The sequence below is a fragment of the Peromyscus leucopus genome, chromosome 15, assembly GCF_004664715.2.
Source record: "Peromyscus leucopus breed LL Stock chromosome 15, UCI_PerLeu_2.1, whole genome shotgun sequence".
Taxonomy (NCBI): Eukaryota; Metazoa; Chordata; class Mammalia; order Rodentia; family Cricetidae; genus Peromyscus; species Peromyscus leucopus.
The window spans coordinates 86,226,854-86,232,853 of NC_051076.1; positions in this window are offsets into that span (position 1 = coordinate 86,226,854).

Below are 6,000 nucleotides of genomic sequence, written 5' to 3' on the forward strand. Positions count from 1 at the left end.
AGGAAGGAAGGAAGGAAGGAAGGAAGGAAGGAAGATGGCACTGGTGCTGGTACCACTCTAGCCATTCTTATAAGCTGTTCAGATGACACCATGTGCTGCCTGTGTTATAGAAAATCAAGTGGCCAAAGCACACAGCTCAAAAGACATTCTCTCTCTCTCTCTCTCTCTCTCTCTCTCTCTCTCTCTCTCTCTCTCTCTCTCTCACACACACACACACACACACACACACACACACACACACACACACACACCAAAGACATTGTCACTATTCTGATGGGGCCCTACTTACTGCAGACATGGTAGGAAGAATCATAAGAACATAAGGCTTGAAAGCACAGGTTTTGTTTTAGGAAACAACATTCTGGGGAACTGAAAAAGAACACTCTACAAGTGTGAGCAGAGGATGCTTTAAGAGAGAGAAATAACATTTGAAGGGAGAGTTAAAGGTCGAATAGGCTTTGTAATAGTAGAAGAACAAACGGTATCAGCAAAATTAATTGGCATAAAATTTTTCTATGTTCAGGGAATGGTAAGTTGTTATCCAAGTATGAAGGTGTGCTTCCAAATATGGTTCTAAGGCCCTCAGGGGGCAGATTCTGTGTATTGGAGAAATTTTGGCAGTTCTTTTTAGGTAATAGGGGCTTAGCAGGTTTGTGACAGAAGTTATTGAAATAATCTAAATAGTTTAGAGAATTGACTGTCAGCCATATAGAGTCAATCAATCAATCAATAAGTAAGTAAATATGTAAAAGCAGAAGCTACAAAGCGGAGGCGTTGAAAATCATTAGGAATGTCCTCCACTGCCCAGCTAGGTATCAGGCGAAGGCTGAGCACTGATAGGGAGAGGATAACAAGGAGAAGAGGTAGAAGACAGAGCAGCATCAGATCTCTTAAAGCAGGGATTACAAACGTTAAGGAGGAAAACATGAGTCCTGTGCTCTTTCTGCTGTGATATGGATCCGTAAAGGAGATCCTATAGCTCCAGCAGAGAAATAATGATATATTGACTATCCTAACCATAAATTTTGTCCCAATAATGTTGATACAGATATTTAAACTATGCTAACACCCAAAAAATCCTAATTTTAAATACCAACTGTCTTCATGGAACAATATTGGCTAGTTTAAGTCATTCAAAATATAAAGGAGGTCCACTCCTGCCTTTAAAAAGTAAAGGAATAACAAAAACATCCATTCATATGGTAGGCAAATCTCATTAGCATATTCACAAATGTTCGCAAATGGACACTGTGATTTTAAAATATGCACCACAAATGTTTCCTTCCAATAAAGCCAGATGCTTACATGAATTAATATATGCTAGGCTATGACTTAATATGATACTATGCAGAGAAGTAAGCTGAAGCTGAAGCAGATATTTGGAGCCATGAATATTCCCCCAAATAATTCTAAGAAGCCTATTGCTCTTGGCTCCTCTGAGGATAACATATTCTCATCTCTCACTAAATGCTGCTATTTTCTTTTTCTATTCTTTCTGTTGTTTCACCAAAGAATTTCATGTGCTTTTCACTCAGACACAAAGGCTGTCTCCCTGTGACAGCCTAATTCTAATATAGTATAAAGAAAGCTACTATAATTAGTGGGCTCTTATATAAAACACTACTTTTATATAAGTCTACTATCATACCTCCTAACCACTGGGAAATGTTGCTGTTGTGATTCTGGCAATGCTTTTGGTGGGTGTCTTAGAGTTTCTATGCTGTGACAAAACACCATGACCAAAGAGCAAGTGGGGGAGGAAGGGTGTATTTGACTTACATTTTCACATTGCTGTTGACCACTGAAGGAAGTCAGCACAGGAACTCAAAACAGGGCAGAATCCTGGAGGCAGGCGCTGATGCAGGGGCCATGGAGGAGCACTGCTTACTGGTTTGCTTCCCCTGTCTTGCACACCCTGTTTTCTTATAGAACCCAGGACCACCAGCCCATAGATGGCACCATTCACAATTGATTGCTAATTGAGAAAATGCCTTACAGCTGGATCTCATGGATTCATTGCCTCAACTGATGACTAGCTTGTGTCAAGTCCTCTCTGGTGACTCTCGCTTGTGTCATGCTGACACACAAACCTGCCAGTACAGTGGGAGCTGGCAGAGAAGGAAGACTTCAGAACTAGACAGAGCTCTGTGTGTCACTTAAGGGAGAGGGAGCGATGAGGGATGAAGTGATGAAATAATAAGGACAATAACTCCTAGAGAAGACAAGGTGTGGAGTAAAATACACAGCAACGATCAGTCAAGCAAACAAAAGTTTCTTTTTAACATATCTAGAGGTGCATTAATAAGAATGAGAGGTTTATCAGAAATAGAAATGCATAATAGAACATTTGGCTAGGCATACAGGAGCGGCTGAGCCTCTTGCCTTTATAATTTTAAATCATAAATCTAACAACCCTCATTGTGATTTCATGCTCACCAAGTATCAGCCTGATTACACTGTGGCTTCCCGTGTGGCATGCCTGCAGGTAGAGTGTCTGGTTGCCTCTACAGTTAGATTGCTCATTATAAATTGATAAACTCATGTGCATCATTCTTTTTGAACTAGGTTAACTGGAGAAGCTTGCTGTTTCCAGGATGTTGAAAAATCAGCTTTCGAAGCTCTCTAGTCTTTGAGCCAAGACTGTACCATGATGGATTTGAGAGTGTCACCCTGAGAAGCTTCTTGGGAGACAAATAGAATTTCTTTGCTTTAGCTTTCCAACTTCTCATTGATTGCACCTTTTATGAATTGCATCACTGTAATTGCCACTATTGGCAGAGTGAAGGTCAGGAGAAGATAAAATATAAAGTAGCATGTTTGGCCGAATGCTGTCACAGAGTCAAGGTGAGGTTATAATTCAGAGCTTAGTGGCAGATCATATATATGAGTGAAATGTGACAACCAAAAAAAAATTAAAGGATGAGGATGTTATTCCACTATTAGTGGAAATTGGGACTATTCCACTAATAGTCACCTTTAAAAAATGAGATGGTTGCATCAACCTTGAAATTAAAGTGGATATTTTAATGATGACTATTTTCTTTCAATGAATTTGTCATTATCCAGTAGTACATAAAGCCCCACCTCTGCTATGAGAACATACAGATATCCTTCAAAGCAACATGATGCTCTTCTGTAGGTTTTCTGCCTTCTGTAGCTCAGACTGTGAACTTCAAGATGAAATCCATAACTAGTACATATAACTATGCTACAACATTGCAGTGTTTATTATTTATTATCCAAGGACATATTTCATTTATTGTTTTCCAGACTCCTGGAATTTCTTACATCTATTTATTTATTTATTTATTTATTTATTTATTTATTTATTTATTTATTTGGGGTTTTTCTGAGACAGGGAAACCTGTGTAGCTTTGGAGCCTGTCTTGGAACTCATTCTGTAGACTAGGCTGGTCTTGAACTGTAGCTTGAGTTTTCCTGCCCGGCCCACAGTCAGGACAAATCTTTGTCACCTGCCAGTCCCACAGCCGCTCAGACCCAACCAAGTAAACACAGAGACTTATTTTGTTTACAAACTGTATGGCTGTGGCAGGTTTCTTGATAACTGTTCTTATATCTTAAATTAGTCCATTTCTATAAATCTATATCTTGCCGCGTGGCTCGTGGCTTACTGGTACTTTACATCTTCCTTGTCCTGGCGGCTTCTGCAGGCAGTGACTCCTGCCTTCCTGTTCTTTTATTTCTCCTCTCTGTTAGTCCTGCCTATACTTCCTGCCTAGCCACAGGCCAATCAGGTTTTATTTATTGACCAATCAGAGTAATTTGACATACAGACCATCCCCCAGCACAGCCAAGTGCAGACCATCTCAGACACCTGCACTCAGGCCCGTGGTCCTAATCATCCTCTATATGGATCTGCTGGGTAGAGTCACGAGGAACCCAAGAACAGGCTCCCACAGGACACACAGAACATCCCACAGCACTTCCCACACAGCCCCCCCACTTTTTTTTAAAGGAAGGTTTTAACCTTAACAAAGTAAAATTACATATAATTTGGGAATTTGGGCATAGCTTCTTTTACTACTTTCTGCTGGAGGGGGGCGCTGTATCTTATGGGGATACAAAGAAAATTTTAGGATTATGGAATAGTCCATGAGGCTGTATCGTCTGAGCCAGTTGCCTTGAAACCATTCTGGATGTTGGATCACCTGGACCACGGTATCATCAGAGACCTTTCAGGGGGTCTTGGCTGGTCAAACCTGATGTATCTTAATCTGGAACAAATCCATAGCCTCTGGCCTTCTGTGGAAACAAAAGCAGAGCCTCCTTTCCAAAGTAACACACACTTACATCCAAATTTTAAAGTCAAGGTATCTTTAATATATACATACTGGTTTAACTCAACATCTTTAACTATCAAATGTTTTTCTGCAGTTAAAAATCCCAAAGACAACACAATCCAGATTCTCTGTGTAATATTCATCTTTACATGGCTTATTTTTATATTACTTTTACTTTCTCTTTAAAGACTTTTTAAAAAACTTTCTGTTTCTTTATATAACTGTCTATGTTCCTTTTCCCCTCCCTTCCAAGCCTATGTACATTCTTACATACACTGTAAAGCATTTAAAGTCTTGTTCCATCTGAATCTGTCTTATTGTGAATCTATTGCTTTAAAATACAGCAATCTACGACTGAAACAGTGCTATGGCTGCTGACTTTGCCCACCTCAGCTTCCCAACATGGTGGTGGTAGTTTCCTGCCAGCTCTGGGAGCTATCGTGGGTCTATTCTTTTATCAAAGCAGCGTGTAGCCCAGAAACCTCTTTTTTTGTTTTGTACTAGCAAAGTCCACCACGCAGCTTAATGTGCCACTTGCAGAGGCCTCATTCCACACACTCTAGGAACTCACCAGGAGCTCAAACCAGCAAGCTGCTGCTCATTTGAGAGAGACAATTAGGAAGCTGTTTTTAGTTCCGTTTTAGAATCTTTTCTCAGGTTTTAGGTGGAAACTCTTGCCCACTCGTTGGGTGCCATTTGTAGATGTAACCAACCATCTTATTAAATAAGAAACAGAGAACCAATGCAAAGAAGAAAGCCAAGAGGTCAGAGCTAAGAGCCTTACCCTTCCTCCTGCGGTGGTCCTTCCTCTCCAAACCAGAGCTACTTCTTCTGTCTTTTTATAGTGTTTCTGTTCTGCCTTCTCATTGGTTATAAACCCAACCACATGACCGCCTCATCACGGCCTGTCTGTATAGACCTCCAGCTTTTCTATTGATTGGTATTGAGATTAAAGGCATGTGTATCCAATACTGGCTGTATCCCTGAACACACAGAGACTTACCTAGCTCTGCCTACCAAGTGCTGGGATTACAAGTGTATGCCACCACTGCCCTGTTTTCCTATGGCTTGCTAATAGCTCTGACCCCTGGGCAACTTTATTTATTAACATACAAATAACATTTGAATACAAATAAAATATCACCATATTGAACTCACAGAGATCTGCTTGTCTCTGCCTCCCAAGTGCTGGGACTAAAAGTGTACACTACCACCTCCCAGCATCCATTTAACTTAAAAAAAAATTATACATTTTTTAGGAAAGTAACATTGCTTTTCTCAAATTTTTGAAACATTTAGGTAGTCATACAATGAAGATCCCTGTTCATGACATAACTTGAAGAGAGAAGAAATATTAAATTTTTGATTATCACTGGGACTTGTACAAATAAAGGAGAATTTATATATTTAATAAAGTATTCTTATATGTGTATGTATCAATATCATCAGGGCCACTGCTTCTTGCAATGTTTTCTCTTTCCTGGATTCCTTCAGTAATTATCTTCAGTTGAAACACTGAGAAGTCTTACTGAACTCTCTGTGGTATGCAGAGCAGAATATCTAGTACAGACTTTATTTTCTGTCAACAATCTTCAACACACATTGCAGAAGGAGTCTGCTGCTGTAATTCTGGTGAAATTAATTGAATATTTCAATTTCTTCAAATTAAAACATATACTAGTAAAGGAGATCCTCACAT